Source organism: Malaclemys terrapin, chromosome 3 (assembly GCF_027887155.1).
Source record: "Malaclemys terrapin pileata isolate rMalTer1 chromosome 3, rMalTer1.hap1, whole genome shotgun sequence".
Lineage (NCBI taxonomy): Eukaryota > Metazoa > Chordata > Testudines > Emydidae > Malaclemys > Malaclemys terrapin.
The window spans coordinates 37,286,329-37,308,936 of record NC_071507.1 but is presented as its reverse complement, the minus strand read 5'-3'; the positions used below and the strand labels follow the sequence as shown (position 1 = coordinate 37,308,936).

At 40.1% G+C, this 22,608-nt stretch overlaps 1 protein-coding gene across 2 annotated transcripts in view; it reads right to left on the bottom strand.

Moving 5' to 3' along the window:
* Nucleotides 1-22,608, bottom strand: part of THADA (THADA armadillo repeat containing) — a 327,070-nt gene that overhangs the window by 229,922 nt on the left and 74,540 nt on the right. The window lies entirely within an intron of this gene.

The window sequence follows — 22,608 nt, the reverse complement described above, 5'->3', positions numbered from 1 at the left end:
GCACACACGGTTTAACTGCAAGAGTGCACTAGAACAAACCGTGTTCAGCAACATTTCAGAAACCACTGTTAATGCATGCCTGGAACAAGTATTAACCACGGCTTTCTGAACTAGTACAGAGCACAGTTTGTCCTGCTCTACATTTGCAGTTAAAATGTGTGCAGCTGATTGATCTAGTGCAGAACCCAATGCTAACCCTACTGTAAGCAATGGATCAGTTTATCAGGTACATGAGGCTCAAAGGCACAAAAACCTGTTGAAACTCAGTTAATAATGACAGGTTTCGGAGTAGCAGCCGTGTTAGTCTGTATCCGTAAAAAGAACAGGAGTACTTGTGGCACCTTAGAGACTAACAAATTTATTTGAGCATAAGCTTTTGTGAGCTACAGCCCACTTCATCGGATGCATAGAATGGAACATTATGTCTCTAAGTTCTTTTTTACAGTTAATAATACTTGTGACATGTGGATAAGAATCACAAGAGAGCAAAGTGACTGACCAAGCCAAACCTCAATAATATAGCAAATATGGTCAAGGACATGAGTGTGCATTCTGACTCAGCTTTCATTTTTTTCTCCACCGCATTCCATCTGCGATAAGGCCATCGTTCTCCTGCTTACAAAAACATTTCCAGACCACAGTTATTATCAATACCAAAATGGTCTGAAATTACAACTCATGCTTCTGCCTCTATAGATTAGTTTATTCTAATGTTTCTTTTTTTACCGTAATAGTTTCCCAGATAAGGACCTCCTTGGTGTTCAAATGCTGTAGAGTGCTGCAATCACATGACCTACCTACTCATTAGGTTTTCTTAACAGTTCTCTCTCCTTAGTGTCCAACAATTCCAGAGGACATGCGTCCATGCTGATGACGAGTTTAGCTCAATAACAATCCAAAGTAGTGCGGACTAACGCACGTTCCTTTTCATCATCTGAGTCAGATGCCACCAACAGTAGGTTGATTTTCCTTTTTTAGTGGTTTGGGTTCTGTAGTTTCTGCATCGGAGTGTTGCTCTTTTAAGACTTCTGAAAGCATGCTCCACACCTTGTCCCTCTCAGATTTCGAAAAGCACTTCAGATTCTTAAACATTAGGTCGAGTGCTGTAGCTATTTTTAGAAATCTCACATTGGTACCGTCTTTATGTTTTGTCAAATCTGCAGTGAAAGTGTTCTTAAATTGAACAACATGTGCTGGATCGTCACCCGAGACTGCCATAACGTGAAATGCATGACAGAATGCAGGTAAAACCACAGAGCAGGAGACATACAATTCTCCTCCAAGGAGTTCAGTCGCAAATTTAATTAATGCATTAATTTTTAACGAGCGTCATCAGCATGAAAGCATGTCCTTTGGAATGGCGGCCGAAGCATGAAGGGGCATACGAATGTTTAGCATAACTGGCACGTAAATCCCTTACACTGTCAGGTACAACAGTGCCATGCGAGTGCCTGTTCTCACTTTCTGGTGACATTGTAAATAAGAAGCAGGCAGCATTATCTCCCATAAATGTAAACATACTTGTTTGTGTTAGTGAGTGGCTGAACAAGAAGTAGGACTGAGTGGACTCGTAGGCGCCAAAGTTTTACATTGTTTTGTTTTTGAGTGCAGTTACATTTGTAAATTGTACTTTCACAATAAAGAGATTGTGCTACAGTACTTGTATGAAGGGTGAATTGAAAAATACTATTTCTTTTGTTTATCTTTTTTATAATGCAAATGTTTGTAATCAAAAATAATATAAAGCAGGCACTGTACACTTTGCAGTGTTGTAATTGAAATAAATATATTTGAAAATGTAGAAAAACATCCAAAATATTTATAATAAATTTCAATTCGTAGTCTATTATTGTTTTACAGTGTGATTAAAACTGCAATTAATCGTGAGCAATTTTTTTAATCAAGTTAATTTGTTTTGAGTTAATCACTTGAGTTAACTGCGATTAATTGACAGCCCTACAAAACCAAATAGCATAAACTCGGGAATTTCAGAGTTAAAATTAACCTTAAAAGAAATCCAAACACATGAAGTATGGAAATGCAGTTAGGGCAACCTTACAACCTGAACTCTGCCCCAAAGTGACATGCTGCAATAACCACATGATTGTGATTAAGGCATGAAAGTGTTTGTAGTCCCTGATTAGAAAAAACTATTTCATACACACATTTTTTAATATTTTTTCCTCTGACTACAGGGCAGAGTTAAGGATGTGTCATAAAATTCATCATGGGAGGTGCTATGACTCTCTGAGGCATTTGAATTAGACATATTTGTGTGTCAGATTCTGCCACACATTTTGCAAGATGATTCTGCAAACAGGCCCAGTGCAGTTTAAAAAAAAAATAAAAATATCACTGCTTATATTACTTTTGAGATTTACATTGTATATTATAGCTAAACCACTTTTACAGTTCTCTTCCTTTAGAAATTATTCTCTGAATCAGTATATTACTTTTTGTAGGGCAGTTAGTTATCAGTTAAATACACTGTTTATTAATAAATTAAAATGTTTCTTCTAAGGGTAGGTTAGAAGGCAGATCATTTGTATGGGGTTTTCTTAGTTGTATTCCACACCAACATAAAAAATGTTGCTATTTCTTTAATCACTTCAGGCTGGGAGCTGCATTTTCATGGCACAACTTTCATTACCCGCTAAAGAGTCAAGAAAAATCTGGGCCCAGAAAGCTAAAAAAAAAAAAAAAGCAGAGTTCAGTCAAAATAAATGCTACAGCTTGAAATGACAGTACTGAAAACATCCATTTCCAAAAAGAACTCTAGTTATTTCCTACTTTATCTGTAGGCCCCATCAGATACTAGAACTTCAGTAATCAATAGGCTCCAGCTAAGAAAAATGATCTAGTTGGAATTTACTAACTTTTCCTAAAAACAATCAATGTAGTCTTTATTTCAGTATGAAGCAATCTTCTTGGCATGAATTGATGTTACTCTTTAAAATGCCAATCAGATGTCAAACAAAGATGGCCATTTGAAAGTATTACCGCTAACGCAGGCAAGAGTGTGCACTTGTGAGAGAGAAAGACTGACCAGACAGCTCTGCTCACTACATATTTATTTGGATGACAGGCTGGAAATATCAGCATTCTAAGGGTTAGAAATTTAAGTAGATAGCAATGCACATTGGACAGTCCTGATGGAAAGATCCAGATAGCAATGCAGATGAAATAATATTTTTATGAGTTCTTCTCTAGATAATCTTGGTCTCCAACAATCAGTACACTCTTCTGTTAGACCTAGCCATAGGATGCCATTTCAGTTACTTTAACACTGTCTCTAGAGAGCTCATGGTATTAGCTTTCAAGGTTGAAAACTGCTACATGTTTAAAGAGAATGTTAGTATTCCCAACAAGACATCCTGACCACATAACTGACCTTTTTAGGGGAAAAAATAATCAACAATATTGTGCATATCCTTGTTATTAATTAAAATAAATGTTATAATGTACTAGCTAATAAAAAGCCCTGTGTATTTAATTATACAAGGATGTAAAAGGATTATCTCATCTTTGTCATTCACAGATTTATTACAGTAAGTAATTTAATTCTAGGACACCTCTTCAGTTAGAGCAATGGGTGCCAGCCTTTTTATTACATCATGATGTAGTTATCAAGAACAACTTAGATTTATTTACTACATTGGCAGAAGGGGAATTTTTGAAGAGGGATGGAAGAATCACTATGCATCAGTGGAATTTATAGCTTTAGTAAATGTTAGGTTTGATTTCTAAGGAATTATAACAACATACTTAAATTCCAGAACAGTAAGCAAAATAGCTTAAGTTCACTGACTTGAGAAAACATTCTTTTATACTGCATAGTTCTAAAATAAATACTTAAAAGAAATAGAGCCCAAGCCATTATATCTTAGTTTTCATTTTCCTTCAGATAGAAGTGCTAGAATAAACATTCTTACCAGTTTACATTGCCTGTGTTTTATGAGGTTAATAACTGAACTGTCAATCAAGGCCTATATAAATACAGTAGTTGAATACTTTCTGCTTTAGAAGCACTTTTATTTATAAAAGTGGGTAGCCAAGATTTCCAAAGGACTACATGGTCTGTTTGCTTTGATCTGTTTTATGTACAAGTCTCTTTATACCCGTTGGTTTGCTATTTATGATACCTTTGTGTAATTAGTTATGGGAAGAGCACCTGTGCACCGCAAACACTTAAGGAAAACGGCAATTGAGAGGAATAGAGTATTATGTAAGAAGCAGCTTACCAAAATAACTTTTTAAAAGAATCTCTCTGAAGGCAACTTTGTTGGTACGATGGCAAGAGATCTTAAAATACGCTGTGCCAGAATAAAGGAGAGGAATGTCACCTAAATCTGAGTTAACAGACAGACCTGATATCAATATTCACATATAATACAAAATCAAACAATTATGTCAAAATTAGGAGAAATTAAAATGTTCCATCGCTAGAAATAAGATGGAAAAACTAAGGATACGTCCACACAGCAACTGGACACCTGCAGATGGCCCATGCCAGCGAACTGAGGCTTGTGGGGCTCATGCTGAGGGGCTGTTTCATTGCCGTGTAGACTTCTGGGATTAGGATGGAGCCCGAGCCCAGAAGTCTACATGGCACTGAAGCAGCCATGCAGTCTGAGTACTGCGACGCCTAAGTCAGCCGTCACGGGCCAGCCTTGGGTGTCTAGTTGCTGTGTAGACATACCGTAAGTTACCTGCTCATATGGTTAGATTTTTCAGAGGTCTTTGCTTCATTTGATCTGTTTCAGGCATGTAAGAAGGGAAAATCAAAAATCCAATTAAGTTTTGCTTTTTCCTTATTTAAAACAAATGAGCAGTTTGAGGAAGCTCTTTACACATCGCATGCTAGTGCATATAGTGTTATCACTTCTCATTTGAGATAGCATTTTATTTGAGTTTGTATACGGTACCCACCACTGTGGTAAAATGAGGAACCACCATCCGTCTCAAAATGGAATATATGGCTCTGATTCAAGACAGTAGTTCAGCATGTGCTTAAGACTCTTCCTATTCAGGAAAGCACTTAGGCACATGCTTAAAGTTCTGCACTTGTTTAAGTCCCATTGACTGGACTGAGAGATAAGCATGTATTAAAAGCTTTTCCGAATTTGGGTCTACATACACAGCACTGTGTCTACCAGGACTATTGTTTGTAGGCTTTAGACATTAAAGATAGTGCTAAATTTATAAATTAGATATGTATATATTTAGGATATCTAACCTATTACATTAAAAACTAAATTAAAAAAAAACATTATTAAGGTTACAAGGTCAAGAACTCAAAAGTTGGGAAATATGATTATGCAACCTTAATTCAGCCCTGTCTTGTGTGCATGCATTACGATGCAGTCTTTAATTACGCGATCACACCTAATTTTTTCTACAGAACCTCCTGCCGCGTTCTGTGCGCAGGATGAATAGTTACTATGGGTTGGGATATTAAAATTTCAGACAGAATACAGAATATTAAAATATGCAAAGATGAAAGGATGCAGAATATTATCCCCTTGAATCTACAAATATCAATGGAGTTGTTTTAGCTGCACACTGAAAAGAGAGACTATATCATACAGTACGAAGTCTCAAAATCAAACTCCCCAAATCAATGGTGTACCCTCACCTGGAATACTATGGTCAGTTCTGCTAGTACTAGCTCAAAAGGGATACATTAGAAATAGAGAAATACAAAGATGAGTAACGAAGATGGTTAAAAGAATGGAACTATTTCCACATAAAGAGAAAGAAAAAAGACTGACTATCTGGAGAGGAGGGGAAATGATAGAGGTATACAAAACAATGAATAGCATAGAGACACTCAGGCACTCTTATTAACCCTCTCATACTACAAGGACACACTCAATTAAAAGCAGCAATTTTTTCATTGGTAGAAGAATGAAAGGAAATCTTTTTATACAATGTACAATCAGCTTGTGGGATTCATTTCCACAAGGTATCATTGAGAAAAGCGCTTAGGAGGAATCATAAAAGGATTAGACATTTATACAGACAAGGAGAACATCCAATAGTTGGCCACTTTGGGGTTGTTACACCTTCCTCTGTAGCATCTGGAACTGGCTACTATCAGAGACACGACACTGGACTAAAAGGATGACTGGGATATTACAATATGATGGCTCCTCTGATCCTAATTCAACCAGGGTCTAAAATCCCCTCTCTGTAAATTAGTAGTTTACTTGATATTACCCACAGCAAGCATAGACTACTTTTGTCACAATCTTCGTAATTTCAATTAAACTTAGTATAGAACCTCGCAATCCAATGGGACCCAACTACAAGAGTTGAGTTCGGGTCAGGTGGGTTGAAAATAACCCAACACTCTGTCTCAGGTGGTCTCTGATCACCTCGTCCTGTCCAGGGGTGCTGCATTCCTCACTCCTGCCAGCCACTGCCACCTGGCTGTGCTGCATGCTGTGCAATGTGCTGACATGTCATAGCGCCTCTCAGTGCAGCAAGATGGCAGGTCATGAAGAGAAGGTGGCCAGAAATGGAGCGTGGGCATGGGGAGGAGAAAGCCCCCACTAGGGTGAGCCCCAAGGATGAGGTGGCAGCAGCAACACTGACAAGTTTGGAGAAGTGGCTGGGAGGCAGGGGGGAAAACAGCAATTCTTCGCATGCACTGGGCTGCGGTGGAGAACAGGGCATGGGAGAAATTAACCTCGGCAGCTCTGGGGGAAAAAAAACAGTAAAGAAAATGGAGTCCAGACCATCAGCTAGACCCTTGCAACCCAACCCAAATCTCAGTGGACCCGAGTACAAGTGTTGGGTTTGGGTCAGGTATGAAAAAAAACCTGACAGGTTCAGATTAGCTGCGTCAGGCCTAGTCAGGGTCAGGTTGAGCTTTACAATTAGACCCAAGCAGAGCTTTATGTACAGAAAGAGAACCATCCTCCATCTACCATCATCCTCACCCGCCTTAAAACTTTAACAGAGAATACACTATATACTTTTTCTGTACGCTAAATAAGACTACCCTAAAATGGGTTTATTGTTTTAGATTACATTCATTATTTCAATATTCAAATTTTTTTAACTTTTGGAAGTATGGAAAACGGAGTACATGGGGTTTCTCTCTTTTCAGTTTGCCTCCTTATTGCACAAAATTTTCATAAAACTTATCTTTAATTCATAAGTTAAAGCAGTTATGTTATCACTCGTATTACTAGAAAAACACAGTAGGGTACGAAGCCTGTATTTTCTTATATTGTTAAACAAGTATTTTTGGACTGGTAATCAATATAAACCGTAACAGCACTGTGTCTGCTGCAAACATTGGTTTGAACACTTAAGCTCAGAATTGTCTCACGAAGACCTGCAAGTCTGCTGAAGCAGTCAATATACTAAAAGACAGAGCATGGACTAATATTTAAGCAAAATTAATATGGGCTACCGTATTTAAAAAAAACACAACAACACAGCTTGACAGTGTTTACTTCATCAAATCTTAGAAAGATTACTTGGCAAGATATCTCTGACCACACACTCCACTCTTAGCTATATCCTTACTACCATTCCTGTGGTTTTTAGAAATCGATGGGTTTAAATAATTGTTAATGGATGAAAAATTTACAAATGATCTTTGAAACCTATCAATCAGAGATGTAATTAAATGTTAACTAGCGAGGCTAGATCTACATACCATGTTCATTTTTCTAATTCATGTTGTATATATTCTGAGGTACCATTCATGAGTAGACTGTTTTAACCATGCTCAAGTAATCTATTTAAAATGCATACTTAACTTATCTCTAAAAGACTCCATTTTGCTACATGATTTAAAAACATTCATCAATCTGTTTTACTGTCAGTTTCTATCAACCCATTTAAAGTCTTTACCAAAAAAGCCTCTAAATGTTTTCTATGCAATATATAGTATATGATGTCACTGTGTAACAGTGAGCAATAAGACCTTTTGGCTTCAATAGCTATCTATCTTAGGTATTTATCTGACCCCCATTATCACAGCATCTGAGCATCTCACTCTCTTAATGTACTTATCCTCACAATGATCCCGTGAAGTAGGCAAGTGCTATTACAAGAACTCTCACATAGAGAGACTAAGGGTATACCTACAAAGCAGCTGAGAGGTGTGATTCCCAGCCTGGGCAGACATACATGCACTAGCTCTGCTGCCTAGAATAGCAGTGTCACCACAGTAGCTTGGGTAAGCCCAATTGCCTGGGCTTACCCTGGGATTGTACTCAGGCAGCCAGCCAGAGCTGCTGCCTGTTCCACTGCAGCCACACTGCTATTTTTAGCACACTAGCTCCATGCTGGGCATCATACCTGCCAGCTGCTGCGCAAACACAAAATGGTCACACAGGAAGTCTGTGGCAGGGCAGGGAACTGAACCTACATCACCTGAATTCCAGGCTAGTTCACTAACCACTGAACCATCCTCGCCCTGTCTATATATCTGGGGGAGACAGAACCGGAAAGAGGAACAAAGAATACAGAGAAAAAGGGTTTCTCTCGCTGAGAAGGATACACAGCAAGGACAGTAGCAGCATTGCCAGAAAGTAACAATGGGCAAAGAATTATACTGGCGGCAGCTGAAACTCCAAGGAGTAAGGGAAAAACGGAGTTATAAAAAGCCACTAGAGAAAAGCCTCACAATGAACAGCTGGTCTCCAGGAAAAGTGCCCCTTCTCCAAAGGAGCAAGGAAGCCCCTTCATTATAGGCTGAGTACTAATGATCTGACTCTTCATGACATTTGCTGTAACCTGAAATCCACAGCACTTTTGATCTTTAAGTTTCCCTTCCAGATGCTGGAAAGGAGATTTGCCCAGCGTTTCAAAACAGTACAAGTTTACAGGGCACAGTCACTTGAGCACTTCAGGAGACTAATGAAGCATACCTGTATGAAGATGCCAACCCAAGTTGGATCGTTGTAAAGATTTCACACTGAAAAATATCTAAAGGGCTTGCGGGTGGGCGGGAAGCTTAAACAAAGGCACGTTTAATGGAGTTTGGGAGAAAACTCTATAAAATATTTTGGGTTTTGATTCGTAACTTTTTTAAATTGTTTATAACATGGTGCATCTGTGCTGAAGTCATTACATCTTTCACTCAGCATGAATACTAAAAATGAACATTTACATAAATCGCCACAGCGACGAGAGAACTGTCATTCCACTGCAACCAGTTACTAATAGCCACAAAAACTGGGTTATTTTCCTGTTTCTCAAACATGTTTCTGTATGTTAGTTACTTGATAGGCAAAAAAAATATTATGGTGCTGGAACTGACATGGATATGTACAGGGGCCATTGGTAATATCTACCTATCTAGTTACATATTTGGCCTCCAGCACCATAGTATTTGGACACCTTCAGTGTTAAAACCTCTTCCTTTCTTATGCTGCAGGAGAAAGAGCCTGAGTAGTTTATAAGGTTTTTGTTGTTGTTTTTAATTTGCTTGGTTTACATGAGAGTGAGTGAGCATAGATTTTATGGGCAGAAGGGACCATTATGATCCTCTGGTTTGACATATGCAGGAGGAAATGCTATGTCTCAGAAATACATTTTACATGCAAGTTCTGAATGCAGCAATGTTAGGGGTCATTCTTAGCTTTTGCAGGAGAGAATTCTGCAGTTTAGGTCCAACTCCTAAGAAAGTTCCATCTCTGCCCTCACAAGTTTCCCCCTTACTGGTTGACATTTTCCCCAACAGAAAGTAGATGTTCTAGAATGGGTAACTTTTCTAGCAGTTAGGGCCAATCCCATGGAGGGCTTTGAATATCTGGACAGAGATCATTAATTGGACTCTTGTATTAATAGAGAGACAGTTTAGAGAGTTGAGCATGAGGTGGTATGTTCAAAACAATTCATTTTACTAAGTAAATGTGATGCTAGATTTTACAGGAGTTGGGAGTTTTTAAGCTCATGTGACTACAAAAAAGCCTAACGGCCCTGAATATGACAGGGTGGAGCACAATCTTCTCAGATGGAAATTGGAAATAGGTGTTTGCCGCCACTGCTATTTGGGCATTTAATATCAATGCAGAGTACCAAAGCTCTGAACCAACTTAATCTAAGGACAGATGTCCTGATACCAGGGGACGTTATAGAAGAATCTCTAATGGTAGGTCCCTCTTCCTACATCACTGTTTATGACTTGATACAAATGTCTAAGAAATAAGGATGTCAAGTCTGATAAAAAATCCCCGATAAAATGTGGGCTTTTGCAGAGGATAAAACTACATATCTTAACCATTGTTTAAAATAGTATGCTAAAAGTATAAACCTGGCAGCTATTATGTACTGTCTGTATTTATGAGAGATATTTTACTTATTGTAGTTTCAAAAGGATATCAGTTTAATTTGAGAAAAAATTTTATGAAATAGCCAAGGGCTTGGATTAGAGTATGTCCCAACCAACTATGACCAATGTGACTGAAATTTACAATAAACAGCAGATGGCCCATGACAACACCGATTTTGACATCATGGCAGTGTGACTATTTACAAGGATGAAATATTCTTGAATGTTGTCTACAACATATTTGGTGCCACAAAAAAAAAAAAAAAAAAAAAAAAATCTTGCTTTCTTTCAATATCAGATATACATGTTTTTTCTCACCCAACAGTGTTTTCTTGAAGAAACGTATTTATAATACTCTCACTAAGATAAATGTATTCATAGATGGCCATGTGTGTTAATGCAACAAAAATCCTGTATTTGAGTTGTGATATTTTTCTTTGAGCCCCACTGAGTATCTTACATGACCACTTAAAATCTTTTTAAAACCTATGCACTTGCGCAAAATCCCCAGGCTTATAAAACACTTATTTTGAAATTTCCGTATTTTAAAAAGTGAATTTGATTTTCCTTATTGGCTCATTTGTGGTGGCAGGGGGGATAGGGGGAGAAGGCACTTCCTGCAAATTGATAATCACAACAGAACCAAAGTCAATTGTGGGTCTTCCATACCTTGTAATATATGCCTGTTAGTATGTCATAATCAAATGTGGCTATTCTTTGAATGCGAAGGTGAATGGTGAGGAGTAAATAATGTAAAGAACATATCCTTAATTGTTGAGGGGCAACATAAAATTAAGCTCCACCTGGATGTTCTTACATTTAAAGAGAACAGCTCTAAAGTTTACATGAACAATTTTTAGAGGCAGTCAGTCACCTAATGACCATCAAAAGTCAATGGGTATTAGGCAACTAATGCCATTTGTGCCTTTGAAAATCTCACCTTAAGTTTAAGTGGTATTGGTCTAACCTTATGGGATTCTGAATGTTCTGAATTGTTTCCTTTCTGAGTGCCTACTTAAAATTATCTTGACAAGAGTCAGCATCAACCTAAAGTTGCTAGTTAAATTACAGTTTAAAAGGAAAAAACTTTTAAATCCGCAAAATAGCCCTGATTTTTGTGTATTCTAAATAATGACATAAGGCATACTTTTCGCCTTCCTTGTTGATCAAAATACAGGATACTTATATAGTTCTTGGGTACATAGCAGTGTTTATGGTCATGTTCTCCAAACAGTTCTAATTATCTAAATATTTGTTCTATATAACATGTATTTGTGTGAAATTAAAAGCCATTTCACATGGTAATGTCATGGTCAAGCTCCAATTCAGGAAAATTAAGCACATACTTAACTTTAAACATGTGCTTAAGTGCTTTCTTGAATACAGATGCTTTCCTTAAGTGGGCTCTAAGTGCATAGGAGTTATTTTTCCTTCCAAAGCTCTGTTTAATGAAATAATATACTAGATGTTCTAGCATAAAAAGTTACTAGTTGCACAGTATCACTTAGAACTTGTTTACCCTTTTACTCAGAAAACAAGACTTTTCTTCATGGAAATATCCTCCTTTTCATCTCTGTGGGAAGTTCAGGGAGATTTCCTTATTCTCCCCCCAGTCTGCATCATAGAGGACATCATTCTTCCTTCAGAGAGTTTGGCAGAACTCTCTTTAGAGCCCATTAATACCTCAATTGCCAATCAGAGAGAATGATTACTCTTTATGCACAAATCTACATCCCACTGCTTCAAAGAAAGTTTCAGACTGTTCCAACCCGGGGAAAGAAAAGGGGATGTCTACCTTACAGGCAACAAGGAGTCCGGTGGCACCTTAAAGACTAACAGATTTATTTGGGCATAAGCTTTCCTGGGTAAAAAACCCACTTCTTCAGAGGCATGGGGTGAAAATTACAAATGCAGGCATTATATACTGACACATGAAAAGAAGGGAGTTAGCTTATGCCCAAATAAATCTGTTAGTCTTTAAGGTGCCACCGGACTCCTTGTTGTTTTTGTGGATACAGACTAACACGATACATTACAGGCACTATATCAGCACAGCTATGTGATAGAAGGGGTTTTTCCATCTCTGTAACAAATACACCCCCTCAACAGGTGATAGCTAGGTCAATGGAGGAACTCTTCCGTCAATGTAGCTGCGTCTACAATGGAAGTTAGAAGAACAGGAGTACTTGTGGCACCTTAGAGACTAACAAATTTATTATTATAATGGAAGTTAGGTTGACCTAACAACATTGCACAGGGTGTGAAATTTTTCACAGCCCTAAATGATGAAGCTAGGTCAACCTGAATTTTAGATGCCGACCTGGCCTAAAGCAAGGGCCAGGAATTTACAGTTTTTAAAACAAATAAATGGCAGTGTTTAATGAGGAAGAGGACCTAACCCAGCACTCTGAAGTAAGTGGCAGTCTTCCCAATGATTTCCATGGGCACTGGATATAGACCAAGGAATAGAAGTTTCTCAGGTCTTTGAAATAGATATATGCTAGAATTTAGGTGAAAATGTCTTATCCTTTATATTGTTTCTCATTTGGGCAGGAAGAAGAAACCGCTTAGACGATGAGGACTTTAATTCAGATTTCGTTGTTAATTTTATTTTGCTCCATCTGACTGCAGTAATTAAGTTATTCTGACTTTCATGCAAAGATCTGCACTCAATTTCACGTCTATTGCACTATATTTTTAGAATCTCTTCACTTCAAGCCATCCTCTCCTTTCATAGAATGAAATCTTGATCCTAAACACCACAAGAGCAAACATTTGCTTAATGTAAATTGTGATCTGTAGCAATACTAAAAGGAAAAAAAGGAATTCATACTTATGCAGAAATTAATAACAAAAATGCTCGTTCTGCCAGAGTGCTTGAAAATTTGTAGAATCAGCAAATTTGAACTGTATTTTGATTGCATAAGGGAAAACCTTGGTCATTTAATTAATTGTGAAGAGCAATCCTCTTGCCTGTCTTGTGTGGGTCCATGGTGTAAGGGTTGAATGCAGGGAGTCTTTCCCGCTTAGGAGGGAGGATGCTGCATAGCAGTCCTTTGAGACTGCGTGGGCAGTCAAACTAACACACCCAGCAGTGCTCCATGGCTCCAACAAGGAGTGGTTAGCTAGCTTTAGTGCACAGCCAACCTTCCCACACACTGCACACTACCCTGTCATACACAACCTGGGTAACTTAGCAACTTTCCACTCTGCTTCAGAAACTCCTCTGCCATCCTCCACCATTACAACACTTCATTCTCATGTCACTCAAATTTTGTCCCAAATCTACTTACTTCCCAAATATGCTAATGTTTACAGACATATATTCCCAATTCAAGTATATGAAAACATTTACTTAAGGCTTCATTTTAGTTAACAGAATTTTTATTTGATTTTACTCTTAATATTATAGCTCAAGTTAAATTATTTAGAATTCAAACCATAGTTATTCCAGATCCCCAAAACCACTCTCCCTAAAGCACATCAGGAGTGTTTGAATTTTGATATCCATTTCTTTCTTAACATAAGAAGCAGCTAGAGAAGATTTCCTTTCATCACAACTCTGGAAGGAGAAACTGTACAACTTCAAACTGTACAACCTGCCCTTTCATACACCAGCGTAAACATTATTAGCAAGAATGATCCAATTCTCCTGAACCAGCCATATTCTACTTTTTCAACCATTAATTTTTCAGGTCAATTTCCTTTCTTTACTTATGCTAATACAAATAAACCCTGTGTGCATGCTGTCCAATACCCACATTATCATTCATCATGTTTATTAGGGTAGTGCCTAAGGACCAACCAAGAATGGGGTCCCATTTTACCAGGCACTGTATAAACACAGAGTAGAACTCTCCCTGCCCTGACGAGCCTACAAGCTAAACAGAAGAGACAGACAAAGAATGAGGATAGGGGTAGAACACAAGCAGATGGCATCAAAAGTCACATTTGTTTCTCAATTTTTTCTCGGGGGAGGGAAGAAGGAGAGGTGAGTGTGATGTTGTGCAGTCTATATGGTTTTATAAAAACATGATAATAAGTGACTATAATGTAACTGGAATAGTTTTATAAAAACATGATAAGTGAATGTAATGTAACTGGAATATGCTTCATGCAAAAGGTCTCTTGTAAGGTATCATTACAAAGCTTATAGTCTACTGAGTGTGGTCATCCTATTTGTATAAATGTACCACTCTTGTATCTAAAACTAGAAATATAAAATATAACTCTGAGGGCCTATTGTAATTATGCAAAGTGTGGGCCATTAATGGTGGTTTGGAATCTTGATGACTCCCATTGAGTGGGACCATTGTTTGCAAATGGCTGTATTTTACCTGTGAGTCTTCCTGTATGTGTGTGTGCTAGCAAGTGGGTAATGAAGTCTTGCAGTGACATGTGATCATGTCACCTGAACTGGAATCCATCTTTAACCTGGTGCTTTTCCAATGGGGGGGGGGGGGGGGGGAGAACCCAGGGGGACAAAGGATTCCCGCCTTGTGCAAAAGATATATAAGGGGGTGGAAGAGAACAAAGGAGGAGGGAGAGGAGCCATCATGAAGAATCCTCTAGCTATCACCTGAGCTGGAACAAGAGCTGTACCAGGGGAAAGAATTGTGCCCAGGCCTGGAAGGTGTCCAGTCTGAGAAAAAAACTTACTGAAGCATTTCTGAGGGTGAGATTATATGTATTTAGTTTGATTAGACATAGATTTGCGCATTTTATTTTGCTTGGTGACTTACTTTGTTCTGTCTGTTACTACTTGGAACCACTTAAATCCTATTTTCTGTATTTAATAAAATCACTTTTTACTTATTAATTAACTCAGACTATGTATTAATACCTGGGGGAGCAAACAACTGTGCATATCTCTCTATCAGTGTTATAGAGGGCGAACAATTTATGAGTTTACCCTGCATAAGCTTTATACAGGGTAAAACAGATTTATTTGGGTTTGAACCCCATTGGGAGTTGGGCATCTGAGTGCTAAAAACAAGCACACTTCTGTGAGCTGTTTTCAGGTAAATCTGCAGATTTGGGGCAAGTAATTCAGACCCTGGGTCTTTGTCGGAGCAGACGGCAGTGTCTGGCTCAGCAAGACAGGGTGCTGGAGTCCTGAGGTGGCAGGGAAAATAGGAACGGGGTAGTCTTGGCACATCAGTTGGCAGCTCCCAGGGGGGGAATTCTGTGATCCAACCCGTCACAGTGAGTTTAGTTAGGTGGGCATAGCTAAATGGAAAGAAAATAAAAGGAAAAGGTCACTGAAGGGAAGGGGGTTAGGGAGACAGAAGTGAAGAAGGGGGCAGATGTTGGAAGAGAGCTGGTCAGGAACTTTTCCAACTCAAGCTGGATATTTGTGTGTTTGTAAAATGTCTATTTGTCTAAACAGAATTTTTTTTCACAGATAGAATTTTTTGGGGGGGGGGGGGGGGGGGGCGGGGAAGAGAGAGAGAGAGCAACCCAGAATAGTGAATAGCTCAAAGGTTAGGGTACTCCCTGGGACGGGGTAAACCCAGATTCAAGTCCCTGGTCTTCCTGATACAGATAGCAGAATAAGTAGTAATACTGCAATAAAACTGCAGTGCGCAAGGCCCTGTCTCAGATTTGACAGTGAGAAGGTCAGGTAATTTTGAATAAACACAGTGCTCCTATACTAAACTTGTAACAGAAGCAAAGTGAAAATAAGCTAATATTATTTCAATGTTACCTAAATAACCTGACATTCTTGTTCCAGGTCAAATTTCTAAAGATTCAACACAAATATTATTTCTGCAAATGCATTTCTGATGTATTTTAGTGTGCATACTGCAGTATACCCAATACAAGATTATTTTGTCAGTGGGAGTTTTTTAACAAAGGGTTTTTTAGTTTATTAAATTGGCATAGTTATCCAGCAACAATGCGGCATCATTGTGTTACCACTATTAATTCCATTGGAGTTACCAAAAAATTAAGAGCATTTCCTGGTAACTATACAGTTCTCTTGCTTTACTACTGTGTGTACTGTGATCACAAAGATAATACATAGGCACCTCAATATAGGCCACTAAATCCATATTTAGGCACCTAAAGAAATGGCCTAATTTTTAGAAGTACTAAACACACACAGTTCCCAATTAAGTAATAGGGACTTCAGGTGCTCAGTACATCTGAAAACCAGGCTAATTTTAATTTAGTGCCTAACTTATGGCATTGAAATTTTAAAGTTTTAGATGACAAACTGCCAAAAATTTAAATTAAACATTATTAGGCTTTAATATAAGGATTTTGTTCCAGTAAAACAGCAAACATACTGGAAAATATATGGAAGGACAGAAGAATTGCATGTGTCACCTACTGTAATTGTGTAATTGCAGTTATACAGTGAATATTGTATAAGATATGCAACAACAGCGACACCTAGTGGCATTTATAATTACAAAAGTGATGCAATTGCTGAAGAATAATAGTTTTAAACATTAAGTGAAATTAGCTTCATTCATTACTGTATATGACAAACATTAGAAATAAGCTAGCAAAATAAACCAATTTTCCTATAAACTAATTGCCATGAAGTTGAAACCAAGTAAACTTAAAGAAAAAAAAGTTGAAAGCAGTTTCAGGTCACACACACCTTCTTGAAGACCTGTCACTTTTCATGGTTCTACACTCATTTTCCTCTTCTATTAAAAATCTTTATTCTGTCTTGCCCTGTTTGTGTGAGATTAGCTCACTGACTATACATGGGAAAGAACAGTTACTCACCTACTTGTAACTGTTGTTCTTCGAGATGTGTTGTTCATGTCTATTCCAATCAGATGTGTGCGCGTACACATGCACAGTAGCCGGAAGATTTTTCCCTTAGCAGCAGCCGTAGGGTCGGCCTGGACGCCTCCTGGAGTCGTGCCTTCATGGCGCCCAATATAGTGCCCTGCCGACCCGCCACCCCCTCAGATCCTTCTTGCCAGCTACTCTGACAGAGGGGAAGGAGGATGGGTATTAGAATGGACATGAACAACACATCTCGAAGAACAACAGTTATGAGAAGGTGTGTAACCATTCTTTCTTCTTCAAGTGCTTGTTCATGTTGATTCCAATCAGGTGACTCAAGCCCAAGTTCAGGAGGCAGAGTCAGAGTCATTCACTGATTGGAGAACTGCTCATCCAAAGGCCCCATCGTCTCTGGCCTGCTGAGTAATTGCATAGTGCATGGTGAAAGTGTGGACAGAGGACTATGTCCGCTGCTCTGCAGATTTCCTGAGTGGGGACCTGCACCAGGAACACTGTTGACTAAGCCTGCGCCCTGGTGACATGCGCAGTGATCAGGGGTGCAGGAACCCCCGCCAGGTTGTAGCACTCGCGGATGTAGGATGCGATCGATCGATCCATGACGAAATACATTGTGATGACACAGGCAGACCTTTCATTCTGTCCGCCACTGCCACGAATAACTGGACCGATTTTCTGAACGGCTTCATTCTCTCGATGTGAAAGGCTAGCGCCCTGCGGACATTCAGAGAGTGGAGTCTCTGTTCCCTGCAGCTGGAATGAGGCTTAGGGTAGAACACCGGGAGAAAGATGTCTTGGTTGATATGAAACTGCGACATCATCTTTGGGAGGAAACCAGGGTGAGGTCTGATCTGCACCTTGTCCTTATAGAACACAGTATATGGGAGATCTCAGGTTAGGGCCCTGAGTTCAGACATCTTCCTGGCCGAGGTTATCGCCACCATGAACGCCACCTTATAAGAGACAGAGAGGAGGGAGCACGTTGCCAAGAGCTCAAAGGGTGGTCCCATTAGTCTAGAAAGGTCCCAGGCTGGGACTTCCTGTTGTGTCGCATGGTGAATAGGTCTATCTGGGGAAAGCCCCACCTCTGGAAGACTGAAATCATGACGTCTGGGTGAAGGGACCACTCGTGGCCATGAAACGACCTGCTGAGGAGGTCTGCCAGCTCATTCTGTACCCCGGGGAGGTACGACGCTTGCAGATGTATTGAATGTTCTACACAGAAGTCCCACAGCACAAGGGCTTCCTGGCACAGGGGAGAGGGGCATGCACCTGTTTGTTGATATAGAACATTGCGGTGGTGTTGTCCGTCATGACTGATACACATTGTCCAATTAAGTATGCCCGGAAAGCCTGCCACGCCAGGCGTACCACTCTCAGCTCTCTGATGTTGATGTGGAGAGCCAGATCCGCCTGAGACCAAAGACCTTGAGTCCGGCAGTCTCCTAGATGTGCTCCCCAGCCCACGTCTGATGCATCTGTCACTAGAGACATGGACAGCTGCGGACTGGCGAAGGGGACCGCTGAGTATACCTCCTGAGTGTCGAGTCAACACAGGAGGGAGTTGAGGACCGGGAGAGGTAGGGTCACTATCCTGTCCAGGCTGTCTCTGGCCAGGCAGTACACTGATGTCAGCCAAGACTGAAGAGGTTGTAGTCTGAGCCTGGCATGCTGCACTACATAGGTACAAGCCGCCATGTGTTTCAGAAGCTTCAGGCAGTTTCTTGCTGTGGTGGTGGGAAACTGTCTGAGGCCTCGAATGGTCAGGGCCCGAAACCTTGCTTGCAGTAGGTATGCCCTGGCCTGGATTGAGTCCTATACTACCCCTATAAACCCTATCCTCTGAACGGGGGACAGAGTGGACTTTGCTTCGTTTAAAAGGAGACCCAGGTTGATGAAGGTGGCTCGGATAAACTTGACCTGAGCCTCCACTTGGGTCTTGGAACGGCCCTTGATCAGCCAATCGTTGAGGTAAAGAAACACCTGAACCTGGTGCCTGCGCAGAAACACAGCGATGACTGCCATGCACTTGGTGAAAACCCGAGGTGCTGCTGACAGGCCGAACGGGAGGACTGTGAATTGGTAGTGGATGTTGTTCACCATGAACCTGAGGTACTTCCTGTGGGGCTGAGTGATCGCGATATGAAAGTACGCATTCTTCAAGTCGAGGGTGGCATACCAGTCTGCTGGATCCAATGAGGGAATGATGGAGGCCAGAGAGACTATGAGGAACTTGAGTTTCTTTGTTGAGTTGACGTGGCCACCCCTTGCGTCTCAAAGACGTGGCCCAAATGTGGTGCCACAGATGGCTAGTCTCTATGACTCTAGGTATTGGGGATCGACTGCTTTCAACCCTCTTCTTCTTCTGCATCGGTGACTGGGACCAGGGCTGAAGGCTGGAATGTTCTCAAGACGCTCCATGACGGTGCCGAGGCTCCCTGGGCGCATCTTTTTTTGGTGCCTGGTCCCTCAAAGAGGGTGCCGGCACACTCCGCACCGAAGATGATGTGCTAGTGGTAGGGTCCCCAGCACCGGAGTCCGACTGTGGTCGAAGAGCTGCCTGCATGAGGAGGATTTTAAGCCGCTGCTCTCTCTCTTTCAGGGTTCTTGGTTGGAATTCCAAACAGATTTTACATCTTGTTTATGGTGTCTGGGCAAAGGTCACCAAAAAGATAGAGGTGTGGGGGTCACTCTTTGGCATGTGCTTCACACAGTCCTTGCAGGTCTTGAAACCTGCAGATCGCAGCATGCCCTGGGGACAGCAAGGAAGGAAGGGGAACAACCCCCGCAACGGAACTTACAACTACTTAACTAGATAACAAACTATACTAACTGACTAAACAAGAAGAATACAACGAGAGTCGAGCTGCTAAGTCACTTGCTGAAGCAAGAGTCAGGGAAGTTCCTGCTACCGTCACTGGTGGTAAGAAGGAACAGAGAGGTGGCAGGTCAGCAGGGCACTATATTGGGTGCCATGAAGGTGCGACTCCAGGGGGCGCCCAGGCCGACCCTATGGCTGCTGCTAAGGGAAACATCTTCCGGCTACTCTGTACGTGCACGCAAACACACGATTGGAATCGACATGAACAAGCACTCAAAGAAGAAACAATAAAACTGACTACAACCAAAGTCCTGTCCAATGTACAAAGTAAACAATATGAAAAGACAGAAAAAAATATTTTCTACTCTAATCTTTCAGTTAAAGTAACACCCAGTGATTACTATAACAGTGAACAAAAGAAGTTTCAGAGAGAAGTACAATTTAAGTTGACAGCATCCATTTAACATATATATTTAAAAAACCCTACATTAAAAGAACACTGAGGTTGCAACGTCAAGCACTTAAAAGTAGGGATATGACAGAATTAAGGTTGCCTGTGCAAGCTACCTCCAACAGATACCGACATGCAACTTCATGAAAGCTGCACTCTGTTGCAAAACAGGAACAGACCTCAGACACTCTTGTAACAACAGATCAGCACATCTGTCACATACTGACTCCATACATCTGGGGAGCTAGGCTGCCTTAATACTGCTGAGGTCACAGTTAAGGTTTTGCATTAGAATACGAGTATGAAGAAGCTGAGGTACATATTGCCTTTTGGTATCAGTCAGATGAGGAAGTGAAAGCCTTATGGAGTACTGAAGTGTTATCGACAGCACTGTAGGCAATGTGAAAAAGGCTAGAAATGCAGGAGACTTTTCCCTTAACTTGTTACTTCCATGTTGTCAGGTTTTGCATGGATAGGGTCTATACTGATGTAGTCTTAACTGTCATTAAATAAAGTTTTTTATATTTATTTCCTAGTCTTTTATACAGGGTTTGTACCTCAATGGATAGGTTCACACTGTTAGGTATGGGAGAAGGGGAAAATGACAAAGTAACTTGAATATGAAACACCTATAGTTTTGTGTGCTCTATAATTTACAAATACGAAATAAGTGTGTGTGGCAGGATGCTCTCTTTGTGTGAATTAAATAAACCCCTTCTTTTTATAAAGAAAATTTGTCCACATCTTTCATAAACTGTGGTGCCCAGAATGAGTATTCCAGCTAAGGCCTCACTAGTGCAGAGCAGAACAGGACAATTGCCTCCCATGTCTTACACACAAACCAGAATAATATTAGCCTTTTTTGCAACTACATCACATTGTTGATTCATATTCATTTTGGGATGCACTACAACTCCCAAATTCTTTTCAGTAGTACTACCACATAACCCGTTATTCCCTATTTTATAATAGTGCATTTGATTTTTCCTTCCTAGGTGAAAATTTGCACTTGTCTTTACTGAATTTCATCTTATTGAATTCAGACAAATTCTCCAATTTGTCAAGGTCCTTTGAATTCTAATCCTGTCCTCCAAAGTGCTTGCAACCTCTCCCAGCTTCATGTCATCTGCAAATTTTATAAGCAAACTGTCCACTCTACTATCGATGTCATTAATGAAAGTATTGAATAGTACCAGACCCAGGACTGACTCCTATGGGACCCCACTAGAGGCATCCTCCCAGTTTGATAGCATACCATTGAAAACTACTCTGAGAACAGTCTTTCAACCAGATGTGCACCCACCCTATAGTAATTTCATTTAGACAGTATTTCCCTAGTTTGTTTATGAGAATATCCTGTGGGACTGCACCAAAAGCCTAACTAAAATCAAGATCTCTCACACCTACTGCTTCCCTCCCCAATCCATTAGACACCAGTAACCATGTTTCCACTTTTTGCAGGACTTCTTTTTGATTTTCATGTCACTAAAGAGCTCCTGATGGAGCCATATTGGCCTATTACTAGTCTTCCTATCTTTTCTTTGCATCAGGATAATTTGCAGTTGTGCCTTTAATATTCTCTCCTCGAGAAACTGCCAGCTCTTCTGAACTCCTCTAACTTTAGATTTTCTTCCTGTGGGATCTTACTTATCAGTTCTCAGAGTCTGTTAGAGTCTGGTTTTTTGAAGTCTGTTGTCATTATTCTGTTGCTCACTCTTTCCCTTTCTTAGGATCATGAAATACATCATTTCATGATCACTTTCACCCAAATTGCCTTCCACCTTCAAATTCAATACCAATTCCTCCCTCTTGCATGTCTAAAATGTCTGTCCCCCTGATTACGTCCTCCACTTTCTCAAACAAAAAGTTGTCCCCAATACATTCCAAGAACTTATGGGAAATTTTGGGTTTGGCTGTATTACTTTTGCAACAGGTGTCTGGGTATTTAAAGTCCCACATTACAACCAGGTCTTGTGTCTTGGATATTGCTGTTATTTGTTCTAGAAATGCCTCATCCACTTCCTCTTCCTGATTTGGTGGTCGATAGTAGATGTCCAACAATGACATCACCCCTCCCTTTTTAACCCCTTTTATATTTACCCAGAGACTTTCAACTGGTCTGTGTCTCTCCTCTTTTCAGACAACAGAACAAGCATATATATAGTCTATACCTATAGATACACATCCACTCTTTTTATCTTGTCTGCCCTGCCTGAACAAACTATATCCCTCATACCTAAATTCCAATCATGAGATCTATCCCATAAAGTC